Source organism: Diceros bicornis, chromosome 18 (assembly GCF_020826845.1).
Source record: "Diceros bicornis minor isolate mBicDic1 chromosome 18, mDicBic1.mat.cur, whole genome shotgun sequence".
Classification (NCBI taxonomy): Eukaryota; Metazoa; Chordata; class Mammalia; order Perissodactyla; family Rhinocerotidae; genus Diceros; species Diceros bicornis.
This window is the reverse complement of record NC_080757.1, coordinates 58,778,582-58,793,769: the sequence shown is the minus strand read 5'-3', so window position 1 is coordinate 58,793,769 and position 15,188 is coordinate 58,778,582. Positions and strand designations below refer to the sequence as shown.

The 15,188-nt window shown below is 41.4% G+C and overlaps 1 protein-coding gene and 1 pseudogene across 1 annotated transcript in view; both read left to right on the top strand.

Moving 5' to 3' along the window:
* USP36 (ubiquitin specific peptidase 36) overlaps window positions 1-15,188 on the top strand; it is a 272,438-nt gene that overhangs the window by 62,018 nt on the left and 195,232 nt on the right. The window lies entirely within an intron of this gene.
* LOC131417971 (translation machinery-associated protein 16-like) lies at window positions 5,080-9,627 on the top strand (annotated as a pseudogene).

Genomic DNA, 15,188 nt, shown 5'->3' with positions numbered 1-15,188 from the left:
CGGGAAGTTCGAGGAGAAGGGCCTGGGAGGCGGGACTGGAGGGGTCCCGCACAGGGCAAAGTTTGGGCCAGCCTGAGGCTCTCCTCTCCCAGCCCCCAACCCCCTTTGTGCAGCTGGGAGCATCTGGCACTAGACTACAACTGCTGCCCAGCCAAGTTGAGCGGGCCTGTTTATTATAGTTGCAGACTTTGAACTTTATGAGTCCCCAAGCTTCCATAAACCCTGAGAGTGAGGAGGATGCTAAGGCTGTGGATTATGGGCCCTGACCATGCTGCAGGGAGGACCCGTCACTCGGGAGCAGGAGACAGTGATCCAGAGGGAGGACAGAGATCACAAAGCCCTGGGAAGTGTGCAGTGAGGGGGACAGGGTCACATGCTCGCTATGCTGTGCTCAGGTGAGCTCCACAGATGTAGACTCTTTATTTGGTCTGCATTCAACCAGGTGGTCCCAGGTCCTCACCTGCCTGTTAGTGGTAAACATTAATAAAATTTTTGTCCTAAGATGAAAACCTAGTTCTTAGAGATACTTTACACAGCCCTTGGGTAATGCTCAGTCTCTGGGGAAAAATATGCCCGGGCCTCTCCTCACTGCTCCTCTCTGCAGCGTTGGCCTCTGGTGGCCCAGGGGCAGGGAAGAGCAGGATCTTGTTGGCCTCAGCTTGCTTGCCTGCCCTGCAGGCCCGTGTGGTTCCTGGTCTCTCTGCAGGTCAGGATGAGCCTGGAGGTCCCATGTCTGCCTTGAGCTCACATGGGTCCCAGCTGGGGCTCCAGACCCCTCTGAGGCCTGGCTGGACCTCCTAAAACCCTAACTTTGTAGGGTTTCCATATAAAACACAGGACACCCAGTTCAATTTGAATTATAGATAAACGATGAATGGAATATGAGACATTCGTACACTAAAATTCATTTCTCGTTTATCTGAAATTCCTAATGAGCTAGGGTCCTGTATTTGCTAAGTCTGGCAGCCCTACCAGTGAATCCACACTCTGGCCTTGCTGCAGAGCCACCTTGCCCTGCCACGGGGCTCTGCTGACACCTCTTGGTGGGCCCTCAGCTGTCCCGCACTCTGTCCACGCCAGCACAGGAAGCCAGGCTGGCTCAGGAAAGCTGAGCCTGGGGACCTTCCCAGCCTGACCATACCATGCCACCAACTTGGTGTTTCGGGGCAGCCTCACGTTACCTGCACTGGCTACGGCACCTGCCCCTAAGCCAGGCCCACCGTGGGAGATCTGGGCTCACATCTGCCTGCTTTGCCCTCCTCTCCCTATGGCCTCGCACACTGTCCTGGGGCCAGAAACTAGAACCAAGTGAATGCACATGACCTGCTCCCCAGGCTTGGTTGTTGATACGCGGAAGGGTGTGGCAGGAACTAATTGGCCCCCATATCCCTTCCTCCCCTTGTCCTTTAGGAATAGAAGCCCCGAGTTTCAGCTGGGTGAGTGGCTGCCCAGATAAAGACAACATTCCCCGGCAACCCTTACATCTTAGAGGGGCCATGGGAGCAAGTTCTGGTTTCCAAACAAGAATGGAAGTGATGTGTGCAATCTGGTTGTGCCTGCAAAACAAAAGGGCAGGCTCTCCACTTCTTCCCTGCTTCCTGCTGGCTGCCAGCTGGGTGTCAGGATGTGATGGTGGGAACCGCAGCAGCCATCGGAGACTATAAGATGGAAGCCACATGTGGAGGACACAGAGCAACAAGAGGGAAGAGGCCAGGGTCCCCGACAGCACAGACCACAATATCGCCCTGGACTGCTTGTGTTCGGACTCCTCCGTAAGGAAAATAAACTTCTGTCTGATTTAAGCCAATACTGTTTGGGTATTTATTACAGTAGCTGGATCTAACTACGGTGGGGGAATACAGGAATTTAGAAAAACCTATCAAAATAATAGCCTGGGGGCCAGCCCGGTGGCACAAGCGGTTAAGTGCGCGCACTCCTCTGCGGCGGCCCTGGGTTCACGGGTTCGGATCCTGGGCACACACCGACGTACTGCTTGGCAAGCCATGCTGTGGCGGCGTCCCATATAAAGTGGAGGAAGATGGGCACGGATGTTAGCCCAGGGCCAGTCTTCCTCAGCAAAGAAAGAGGAGGATTGGCAGATGTTAGCACAGGGCTGATCTCCTCACAAAAAAAAAAAAAAAATTAGCCTGACTTGTAAGCCTGCTATCTTTCTTTGCAAAATCTTCTTAGCTTATTCTTTTTCATTGCATTTGTTCTGTGATAAGTCCTGCTCTCCCTTCATTCAGATAGATGCCTCAGACCAGCTGGGACATGAACAAAAATCACGTTAAAGACTTTTGAACTATTGCTCCCTTTTATGGAGTTATCCTGGGTGCTTAGAAAAGACTTAATGAATGGAGGAACGTTGGGCTGGCCTCTGGCTCCAGCCGCCCCAAGCCACCTTTACACTCACTGGAGGCTGTGCCCAGGCACCTGTTCAAACACCCTGCACACTGAATAACTAGCTGCTCCATGCACACGGCCCGCCAGTGCACCTCCATCTGCGAACACACACTCACTCCACGACAAGATGGCAAACCTGGGATGTCTGCTCTTGTCAGCTCCCCGTATTATTATTATTAGATATGCATGAACATTACATTCATCTTCTCCTTTTAAAAAATTAATGTTCCCTTTAATCCACCCCCCTCCTGGTTTCCTTGCCTCCCCCTGTCCTCCAGAGACCCCTCAATATTCCATCAATACTGTCAGTGTGGCCTGTATCCTTCCAGATGTCTTAAAATACTTTTACCCACATGTATGTACCTGCAACTATATTACATTGTTTGTGTTTTATAAACATGGTATCATGTTGTACATATTATTCTGTATCTTGCTTTTTTCGCCCAGCAATACTTTTGAAACTGAGCCGTGTTGATTTATATGGCTCTAATTTGTTCATTTTGACTGTTATTTAATGTGCTATCCTTTTAACACATGTAGTCTACTTACCTGTCTACCCATCAGTGGACATTTAAATAGCAAACTGCTATTATTTTTTAAATGTTAAAATGAACATCGTTGTATAAACCTTCAAGTGCACACATCCTGTATGTTTTTTCTTTTTTGGATAAAAACATACGAGTGGAGTTGCTCATGGTAATAGCACACACGCTTTCACTAACTGTCGTGCAGGGGGGCCCTCCCACTGACATTCTCCCCAGCAGGGGGAAGTATGGGTTGCCCCACAGCCTCTCAGACATTGATATCATCAAACTTTAGGCCTTTTGTTCACTGATCAGTGCGTGCAGGTGTCTCACTGTTGTTTTCACTTGAAGTTGCACAGCTCTTGGTGTTGCTCAGCTGTTTGGGAATGAGTTATTTCTTGAGTCAGTTCCATCAGGGCCTTTGCGCATTTCTACTATGACGTGTAGCAGGCTGTCATACATTCTGGATACTCGTATTCTGCCTCTAATACATAGAAATGGAGCAAATGTGTGTACTGCTTGTCTTGGAACTCTCAAGTATCCTGTGGCATAGGTGTTTTAGATTTCCGTATGGTCACATTTATTAACGTTATCCTTTACGGCTTTGCTGTTTTCTCCTATTTAGGAGGACTGTCCCGACTTCAAGGTCACGAAGATATTCTCCTGCATTTTTAGCTAATAATTGTCAAGTTTAGTTGTCTCTGTTTTTTATGTACACAACTTCCAGATGCCCTTTGGGGATAGGTCTTTAATATTTCATCTTCCTTTTTGGTTATTGACCTATTCAGATTTTTCTCTTTCTTCCCCAGCCAATTTTGCTAATAAATGTTTTCCTAGAAAAGTGTCCATTTCATTGAGGTTTTCAAATGTGGGGTATTAAGTCTTTCCTAATCATATTTTTTAATTTCTTGGTTATGCCCTCTCTTTAATTCCAGTGTTGTTTATTTGTGTCTTCTTTCTTTTTTTCTTGGTGCTTTTTGCTGAAGGATTGTCTATTTTATAAGTCTTTTCAAAGCACAAGCTCTTGATTCTGTTCTGTTTTTTTGTTTTCTGTTTCACTAATCTCCACTTTTATTTTCTTTCCTGTTATTTTCTTTGGATTTATTTTGTTGTTCTTTTTCTGGTTTCAGAGGTGGACAGTTTGGTTCACTTATATTTAGATCTTTCTTGTTTTCACGTGAATACAGTGGAGGGGATCCATTTCTCTCTGAGAGTGGCTTTCACTGTCTCCCACAGGGTTTGCTATGCAGCACTTTCATTCTCATTAAGTTCTAAATACTTTGTAATTTCTGTTAGTTCCTCCAAAACAGTCCTTACTTTTGCTGCAGTGGAATTCTTCAGCCTTTTCTGTTATGACTAGTACTTTTGTGTCTTTTTCAAAATGTGCTTCTGTTACCACACAAAATTGGGGTTCTCTGCCCAATGCACATAAACAAGCCAATTATTTATGTCATCAGCCTTTGGGGGAGAAATGAGCTTTTATTGTGTGAGATCCGTCTGCAGGGAGATGGGGGTAGGGGTGCCCTCAAATCTGTCTCTCCTACTCAGGATTTGGGGCAAAATTTAAGCGGTTAGGGAGAACAGGCTGGCATGCAAAAGCACCAGTGGGACAGGTGGCCTTCAAGCATTTGTCGTAAGGTTATAAACATTTATGACAGGGTTATAAACATTTATGACGGGGTTCTAAACATTCTTGATGAGGTGGGGAAGGGATTTTAACACCAGATCTTCCTGAGTGAGGGACCCCTGGCTTCTGGTAAGAGTCTGACTTTCAAGTTCCAGTCGTGTCCTGGTCCTTTGATTCCGTGGGAAGGAGGATCTTTGGTTCCGAGGTCATTTCAGGTCACAATTTCTTCTTTTGCGCATGCCCCTGGCTACGTGACTTTGCAGTTTTTCTGAAAGACAATTCTTAATCACTCTGTTGATGAGAGATGGGGTCAGTTAAACCGATCCTGGAGGGCCCGTGGTTACACTTCCCTACCCCAAAGTCAAGAAAATATGAAATACTCCTGTCACCTTGGGAAGTCCCTGAAACATTCTCCACGTCTAATGCTTTGTTTTTCAGTTGTGCTTGCTTACAGAAACCAAGGCAGAACAGTGCCAGATGGCCAAACCGAAGGACTGGTCCAAACCAGAAAGATCCAAGACGGCGATGGGGTGCCCTGCGCAAAAAGGAAACGTGCAAAAGGTGCCGTGTGCAAGAGGGGAAGATCTGCACATTCCCCAGATTCCCCCACCCGAGGCAGTGACATGGAGACCCCTCCCCCTTCACATCCCATAAGAACCCTGCTCCCCTTCCCTTCGGGGAGAAGGTGTTTTAGAGCACAGCTCTGCCTCCTGCTTTCGTTGATCAACGAACAAAGTTTCTGCTCTGCTATTCTGAACCTGGTCTCATTCTACTGACGTGAGCGGCTCTGGGCAAAAGAACCCACTTGCGGGTCACTGGTCCCTTAGGGCTGGATAACACTCCATCCTCGGTTGTTTGCTAGAAGCTTCATTGTTGTGCCTTTCACCTTCAGAGCCACAGCTCACCTGGAATTATTTTTGTCCATGATGTGAGGGAGGAGGCCACGTTTTCTTTTGTATCATATGGACCCCACTCATTCGTGGTTTTTGGAAAGGCTGTCTTCACCCCATGCTCTGCAGTGATTCTGGAAAATCAAGTGTCCATACATGCTTGACTCTGCTTTGGGTTCTGTGATATTGTGATTTATGATAAGAAATGTGTATTTGGTCTTGTTTCTGGCACAGAGCTCCTAAAACCCTTGAAATTTCTTAAGTGATAAGAAAGTAGGGTCTGCCCCAGCTTCCCCGGCCCCACAGGTGTTTGGCCTGGAGCTGCCCATGAGCTTCTGCCACTGCTGTTGGTGAGGTTGCCCGGGTCTGGAGTGCAGAGGTCCCCCGGGGCCACAAGGACATCACCAAGCCTAAAGCATCAAAGGGAAAAAGTGTAGGATGGGAGAAAAACAAGTCATCCATCTGTATAGTAGAAAAGCAGCTATACGAGAAAGGCTCACAAACAAGAGAAAAAGGAAAAGCTGAAGAATGAAAAGGCATTGTGTCTCAACCTTGTTGGTGAAAAATTGCAGTGGTTTCAAAATCATCTTGATCCCCCAAAAGTAGGGTATTCAAAGAAAGATGCTTGTGAATTAATTGGAAGGTATTTAAATCGATTTAGCAGTGAGCTGGAGCAGACCGAATTACATAACAGCATCAAAGACGGGCGGGGAAGGCGGCTCTGTTCCCACAAGACAGTCACTGAGCAGACGAGGGAGTGTGAGCCACAGCAGTATGAAGGATCCGGCCTTGAGATTCCAGACGTTGTAAAATGCAGGTAATCTGAAAACTCGGACGGAATGGGATTTTGATCTGAAGAAACTGCCAAACAGTAAAATGAGAAAAATTTGTGCTGATGATGCACTTCCCAAGAAGTGCAAGAAGAAACTGTTACAACTGCAGACAAAGAGCGAGGGGAAGTGGAAGTAAAAGACGACTCTGACGAAAATGGCTCGGATACCTTAGATTTTCTATTTCTCTTAATAATATTTTATGGTTCTCTTTGTAGAGGTCTTACACATCGACTGTTAGATTTACTCCTAGGTAAACGACATTTTGTAAGTGGCATCTTTGATGGATTAAAGATGGCTGCAAATTCTTTTCATCTCCTCCTATAGACAGATGGAGTCTATACCCACCCCTTCTCTGGGCTGGCCAGTGGAATATGGCCAAAGTGGCTGCAGGTGACTTCTGAGCCCAGGTCTCAGGAGGTCCTGGGGCTTCTGCTCTTGCCCCCTCGGCCCCGTGTGCTGAGACTGCCATGCTATGAAGAACCTGAGATGAAAGAGAGCCTGCAGAGAGAGGCCCAGACGTTCCAGCCGTTTCAGGAGAGGCCCCAGACACTCGAGTGAGGCCAGCCTAGGCCACCAGCTCCAGCTGAAATGCCAGCTAAATGAGGGACCCCAGACAAGGCCAGCGGAAGAACTGCCCAGCCAACCTACAGAATCGTGAAAAATAATTGTTGGGTTTTTTTAAGCTACTGAGTTTTTGAAGTGGTTTGTTATGCAACAATTGATACCTAATACAGTACTTGTTTTTAAATTTCATTTTCTATTTGTTGCTGGTACAATGATTTTTATATATTGACCTTGCCTCCATCAAATACTCATTCTAATCATCTATATGTAGATTCTTTGGGATTTTCTGGGTAACATATCAACTGTGAATAATGGTAGTTTTATTTCTTCTTTTACACTCCTTATATCTTTTATTTATTTTTCTTTCCTTACTGCACTGGCTGTAACCTCCAAATCAATGCTGAATAAAAGTGTCTTCGTGGAGTCCTGGTCTTGTCTCCAGTTCCCGAGAGAAAGCTTTCAACACTTCACCATTAATTATGATGATTGTTGTAGATTTTTTTGCAGATGTGCCTTATTAAATAAAAGAAATCCTCTTCTATACTGAGTTTACCAAAAGGTTTTAGTCCTAGATGGATATTGAATTTTTTTTTTTAAATTGATATTTACTTCATTAAGTCTTTTGATTACTTTTAGGGTACATATCTGGTCCTCAATTGAAACAGGTTTCCATCTTGAGATAAAAGTTGTGATTATTAAGTTACGCGGTGTTTTTTCTTGTATGACTTCTATTTTTTTTTTTTAATTTTTTGTTTATTGCAGTAACATTGGTTTATAACATTGTAAAAATTTCAGGTGTACATCATTGTACTTCTATTTCTGCATAGATTACATCATGCTCACCACCAAAATACTAATTACAACCCATCACCACACACATGTACCAAATTATCCCTTTCACTCTCCTCCCTCCTCCCTTCCCCCCTGGTAACCACCAATCCAATCTCTGTCCCTATGTGTTTGTTTATTGTTGTTATTATCTACTACTTAATGAAGGAAATCATATGGTATTTGACCTTCTCCCTCTGACTTATTTCACTTTGCATTATACCCTCAATGTCCATCCATATTGTTGGATATTGAATTTTATCAAACATTTTCTTCTATATGTCTTGAGATGATGGTATGGTTTTTATTCTTTATTCTGTTAATGTGGTAAAATACATTGATTTTACAATGTTGTCTAAGTCTGTATTCTGGAATAAACCCAATTTGTTTGTGATGTATTATCTTTCCTATTATTGCTGGCTTTGGTTTGCTAATATGGTGTTTAGGATTTTTCTTTCTATGTTTGCAAGTGAGGTTGACCTACAATTTTCTCATCGGATTTTGGAATCAAGATCATGATCACCTCATAAAACGAGTTGAAAAATATTCCCTTTTTCTCTTTTCTGGAAGAGTTTGTGCAAGATTAGGATTATTTTTCCATATTTGGTAAAGTTTACTCACTAAACAATCTGAGCCTAGAAGTTTCTTTTATGGGAAGTTTTTTAATTACAGATTCTATTTAATACTTTTAAGACTATTCAGAGCTTCTCTTTCTTTCTGTATTAATATTGGAAGTTGTGTTTTTGAAAAAAAAAAGTGTCTATTTCACCCAAATATTCAAATTTATTAGCATAAAGTTATTTCTAATATTCACTTATTGTCTTCCATTTCTATAGCTTCTGTAACCATGTTTATTTTGTTTATTTTCCTAGTTCACCGTTTTTCCTTTTGTCTTGGTTGTTTCTTTTCTTTTACTTTCTTTAGGCTTAATTTGCTATTCTTTTCCTAACTTCTTGAGGTTAGTGCTTGTCTCATTGATTTTCAGCCTGTCTTCTTTTCTAATATTGCAGTAAAAGCTACATGTTAAGTATGACTTCAGTATATCCCACAAGTTTTGACATGTGGTTCTTTCATTTCAATTAACTTCAAAATATTTTCAAATTTTCTTGTGATTAATTTTTTAATCCAGGGGTTATTTAGAAGTTTATTTCTTAACTTCCAAACATATCGGGACACCTTAATTTACTTTTTGTTATTGATTTTTAGTGTAGTTGAATTGTACTCAGAGAATGTACTCTGTATCATTCAATCCTTTAAGTAAAACTTGCTTTATGGCTAAAACATGGTCAATTTTTAAAAATAGTTCATCTCCACCTGAAAAGACTGTGTATTCTGCAGTCAGTGTTCTGAATATGATTATTAAGTTAAATTTTCTAATCATATTGTTCAAATCCTCTATATATTTATTTATTTTTTAAAAAATATAATTATTCTGTCAGTTACTGAGAAAGGTGTAGTAAAACTTCCCACTATGATTTTGCATTTATTTATTTCTCCTTGTTTGCCTTTACATATTTTGAGGCTGTGTTATTAGGTACATGCAGACTTTAAATGTACCTTACATCTTCCTGGTAAATTGAGTAAGTAATCATCATGAAATGACCACCTTTGTTTCTAGTAATGCTTTATGCATTAATGTCTACTTTGTTTAGTATTATGATAGTTATAAAGCTTTCTTTTAGTTAACATTTGCAAGGTAAGTATCTCTTTCCATTGTTTTACTTTCAATTTTTCTATATTCCTATGTTTTAGATATTCTCTTGTAAATGGTACATAGTTGGGGTTTTTTTTAATCTAGGCTAATAATCTTTGCCTTTTAATTGGAGCAATTAGTCCCTTTACATTTAATGTAATTATAAATATATTTGGTTTTAAATCTACCTTTTTAATAAGTGCTTTATATCTTTCCTCCTTACTCTATATTCCTGTTTTTCTCCTTTCTTGTCTTTTTAGATTGATTGAATGCCTTTTATTATTTCATCCCTTTCCCCCTTAGCTTGGATGTTCTACACCCTTTTACTATTATTTAATGGTTACTTGAGAGATTACAAGGTGCATCCTTCATTTGTCAAAGTCAAATATTATTTGGTACTTTTACTTATTTTCAAGACAATGTATGGATTATAGAACACTTAAACTTCATATATCCCTATATCCATTACTTTTGCATAATAAAGCAACCTAAATCTAGTGGTATAAAACAACAATATTTTTATTATACTCACAGATGCTATGGTTTAAGAACTTAGAAAGGGCACAGAGGGGACCTCTTGCCTCTATGGCGTGATATCTAGGGCCTCAGCTGGAAAGAGCCAAAAGCTGGGGTTGATTCATCAGCTGGGGGCTGGCATTATTTGAATGTTTGTACACTCACGTGCCTGATCATTAATGCTGGCTGTTGAGTGGGACCCAATCTAGGAATGTCAGCTGGTACATCTACATGTGGCTTTCCCATCTAGTTGCTTGGGCTTTCCTCAGAGCATGGTGGCTGGATTCCAAAAGTAAGTGTCCCAGGAGGAACCAGGTAGAAGCTATATTGCCCTTTATGATCTAGCCTTAGAGGTCAGATGATATCCTTTGTAGTTGAAGCCCTACACAGCTTCAAGGAAAGGGAACATAGACACCCGCCTCTCCATGGGACAAGTGTCAAAGTCACATCATAAGATGAATGTGTGGGTTGAGAGATATTGTTGTGGCCATATTCAGAAAATACAATTTGCCACAATCCTCCTCCAGACCATACCATAGTTGTTGTGAATATTTTTACTGTATATATTTTAAACTCCACAAGACATTACAGTCTCGTGTTGCTTAACGACAGAGATAGGTTCTGAGAAATGTGTCATTAAGCGGTTTCATTGTTGTGGGAACATCATAGAGTGAACCTACACAAACCTAGATGGTATAGCCTACTACACACCTAGGCTATGTGGTACTAATCTTACAAGACCACTGTCGTATATTCAGCCAGTTGTTGACCAAAATGTCATTATGTGGCACATAATTTTACTTACTTTTAAAGGCTTTATTGAGATATAATTCAAATATAGTATAATTCACCCATCTAAAGTGCACAATTCAATGATTTTTAGTATATTCACAGAGTTGTACAACCATCACCACAATCAATTTTAGAACATTTTGTCACTCCAAAAAGAAACTCATCGGCAGTCATTCCCCATTCCCCACCACCACACACACCCAGCCCTAGGCAACCACTAATCTACTTTCTGTCTCTATGGATTTGCCTATTCTGGACATTTCACACAAATGGAATCATACATTATGTGAGTTTTTTGTGACTGGCTTTTTTCACTTAGGATAATGTTTTTGAGGTTTATCCATGTTGTAGCATGTATCAGTACTTCATTCCTTTTATTTCCAAATAATATTCCATTGTATGGACATGCCACATTCTATTCATTCATACATCCATTGATGGACATTTGTGTTGTTTTCACTTTTTTGCTATTACGAATAATGCTGCTATGAACATCTGTGTACAAGTTTTTGTGTGGGTGCGTGTTTTTATTTCTCTTGGGTATGTACTTAGGAGTAGGCTTGCTGAGTTATATGGTAACTCTATGTTTAACATTTTGAGGAACTTCCAAGTTGTTTTTCAAGACATTTTTTTTTATACAGGCAATATTCATATAGAATTACCACCAAATTTACCATTTTTCTTGCTCCTCAGTTGTTCCCACATCTCTTACCTTCCTTCTGGGATCATTTTCACTTAGTGCAGGTTTTCCAGTGACAAATTCTCCCAATTTTTGTTTGCTTGAAAATGTCTTTATTTTTTATAATTTCATTGAGACTAGAACTTTAGATTGACAGTTTTTATTTTTTAAGCCCTTTAAATATACCATTCCACTGTCTTTTGGTTTCTACTCCTTCTGTTGAGAGGTCAATTGTCAGGCTTATTATTGCTCCTTTAAAAGAAAAAAATTTCTCCTTTTTCTGTTTTTAAGATTGTTTCTTTGTCTTTGGTTTTTAATGGTTTTACCACCATGTGCCTTGATGGATGTGAACTCATCTTTATTTGTTCTGCTTGGGATTCACTGGGTTTCTTGAATCTGTGCCTTAGTGAACTTCATCAATTTGGTGAAATTCTAAGCCATTTTGTCTTCAAAATGTTGTCTTCATTGTTTCTGTTGCATTCTGTCTCTCATTTCTCCTTCTGGGACTCCACTTGCACACATGTTGGGCTTTCTCATTGTCACTTCTGTACAGATATATCCTCTATTCCATATTTTTCATCCTTTTGTCTCTCCAGGCTTTTTTCTGAAAGTTTTCTTCTCATTTATATTCTACTTCGCTGATTTTTCTCTTCAGCTCTGTACAATATGCTGGTATATTCACCCATTGAGTTCTCCTTTTGCTAGTTTTATTTTTCACTTCTGGAGTTTCCATTTGATTCTTTACTATTATTATCAGTTTCAAGTTCTCTGCCATGATTCTCAATTTTGTCTTTTATCTCCTCAAATGTAGCAAGCATAGTTATTTTAATTTTTGGTTGTGATAACTCTACTGTGAGGTTTTTTACCCCACATGATAAGCATTTAATACATACTTGTTGGATATTTTTAGTAAGTAGGACCTCAAACTGAATGGACAAGTAACTTAGTGGCTTTCTCAATTGAACTGCTGTAACATTTTCTCTATCCTTAGGTGTGGGTGGGGGTGGGGCTCCAAATTATCTAGAGTATATGGACTTCTAATCCTATTTGTGAAAATCTCTGAAGTGGACCTTTGTGGGGGCCATCTGCATAATGAGAAATGGGCTTTGCTCCATTCTGCCCTAGGAGGAGCTGGTTACCAGGGCCAGTTGAGGTAGTGGCATTTGAGGTCACCAAGCCTTTCCAATCCCTACTCCAGCTGTGTAGTGACTTCAGAGAGAAAGGCATGGTCCTCAATTAGCCGTTCTTTCTGGAATGCTTCCCTTGGCACCTGAGTCAGCCTCCTGCATTCCAGTGATCTCATCCATCAGTTGATTCCAAAATGCTTGTTCAATAATGCTCTTGGAAGAACTAACCCTGACACTCCCATCCCACCTCACTGACCCCTGGCCCCCTCCTAAGCCAAGCCCAGAGTAATAAGACTGGCTCTGAAGGTTACACCTCTGGAGCTACAGGACTTCCCAGATCTCAACAGTGAAGGGCAAGTCATTCTAGTGTGTGTGTGGGGGGGGCGGTTTGTTTGTTTGTTATAACTACTTTATTGAGATATAATTTACATACTATACAATTCACCCATTTAAAGTGCGCAATTCAATGGTTTTTAGTGTATTCAGAGTTGCACAACCACCACTACAATAAATTTTAGAATATTTTCATCACTCCAAAAAGAAACCTTGTACCCATTCCCAAAATTCTCCCCACTCCCAGTCCTTGGAAACCACTAATCTACTTTCTGTCTCTATGGATTTGCCTATTCTGGACATTTCACATAAATGGAATCATACAATATGTGATTTTTTGTAACTGGCTTCTTTCGCTTAACATAATGTTTTTGCGGTTCATCCATGCCGTAGCACGTATCAGTACTTCATTCCTTTTCATTGCTACCATTCCATTGTATGGATAGACCACATTGTGTTCATCCATTCATCAGCTAATGGACATTTGAGTTGTTTACAGTTTTGTTTATTATGAATAATGCTGCTATGAACATTCATCTACAAGTTTTTGTGTAGCCATATGTTTTCATTTCTTTGGGGTAGACACTCAGAAGTGGAATTGCTGAGTCATCTGTAGTTCTATGTTTAACATTTTGAGGAAATGACAGACTGTTTCCCTGTGCCTGCATCATTTTACATTCCTGCCAGTAGTGTGTGAGGGTTCCAATTTCTCCACATCCTTGCCAACACTTATTCTGATTATAGTCATCCTATTGGTTGTGAAGTTGTATCTCACTGTGGTTTTGACTTGCATTTCCCTCGTGGCTAATGATGTTGAGCATCTTTTCATATGCTTATTTGTCATTTGCATATCTTCTTTGGAGAAATGTTTATTGAGATTTTCTGCCCATTTTTAATTGGGTTATTTGTCTTTTTATTATTAGGTTGCAAGAGTTCTTTATATATTCTAGATACTAGTCCCTTATAAGATATATAATTTACCAATATTTTCTTCCATTCTGTGTTGTCTTTTCACTTTCTTAATGGTGTCCTTTGAAGCACAGAATTTTAAATTTTGATGACGTCTAATTTATCTATTTTTTTTCTTTTGTTACTTGTGCTTTTGGTGTCATATCTAGGAAACTATTGCCTAATACAAGGTGATTTACACCTAGGCTTTTTTCTAAGAATTTTATAGTTTTAGCTCTTAGATTTAGGTCTTTGATCTGTTTCAAGTTAATTTTTATATATGGTGTGAGGTAGGGGTCCAATTCCACTCTTTTGCATGTGAAGGCATCTTGTTTTATTTATTATTTTCTGTAACGTTCTTGTTTTTTCATGATCTGAGCAAGCAGGTTTCATTTTAGCCCAGTTATTATGGCCCAACAAAACCAGCTTGCTGTCATGCCCTTGTGTTTCTATAGTGAACCCTACAGAAAATTATCCTTGAGCAGACACATGTGCGCGCGCGCACACACACACACATACACACACTGTAACTCTGTAGGATGGGAGTGCCTTCCTCACTGCTCCCACCCCTGGCTACAAAGGCTCCTGAAAGTCCTAACATAAGCAATTCTTTCCTTTGGCTGAGTCATCAGCCATTTCTAAGTCCTTTTGCTAAAACACTAATATTTGTGTTGCAACTGAGTTTTTCAGGTCTTTTCCAGGAATAGTTAGCTAATTCCTTACTAGCTGGGGTCAGGACATGGGGAAAGGAGCCTATGCAAAATAAACTGCTTAGGGAGGGAGTCAGGTAGAGCAGTAACTAGGTGCCAAGCATGCAGTTCTTCTGAGATCCATTCATGGATGGCAGGGCATCCATGTCACACTGTAGTTAAAATCCTGGAAAAGTCCTCTGGAAGGCAAGTACCGGATCTTATTTGTCATTATGCCCCCAGCACCTAGCATATGGGCTACCACAACACAAGAAGAGGGTAAATATTCGGAGAGCGAGCGGAGTAGAAATGCCAGCAGGAAGGGGTGGAAGAATGGGGATGTGAGGGACAAGGTGTGGGGAGAGCTCAAAGAGTGAGGGACATCAAAAGGGGCATTGGGTGGGCTCTGGAGCAAACCCTGCCTCCTCTCCCATGTTGGCTTGGCCCGAAATGGGAGAGGTATTACATGCTCCACGTAACTGTCCTTGGAGAGAGGGCAGGCGGTGGGCACCTGGATGAAGCTGACTCATTCTTTCCATGCACCTTTGGGAAATACACTCAGCCCCTGCTCCCAGCTGCATGGAAGCACATCCTCTGCTGAGTGGCCTCAGCTTTGTGGAGGTGGAGGCCTGCTCTTCGCCCTGCAGAGAGTAGGATTGCAGTGTCTGCCTTCCCCCATCTGGCCCCAGCTCAAGGCTGAGTGTGACCACATGGGCTCACCCCAGAACCAGGCAAAGGAAAG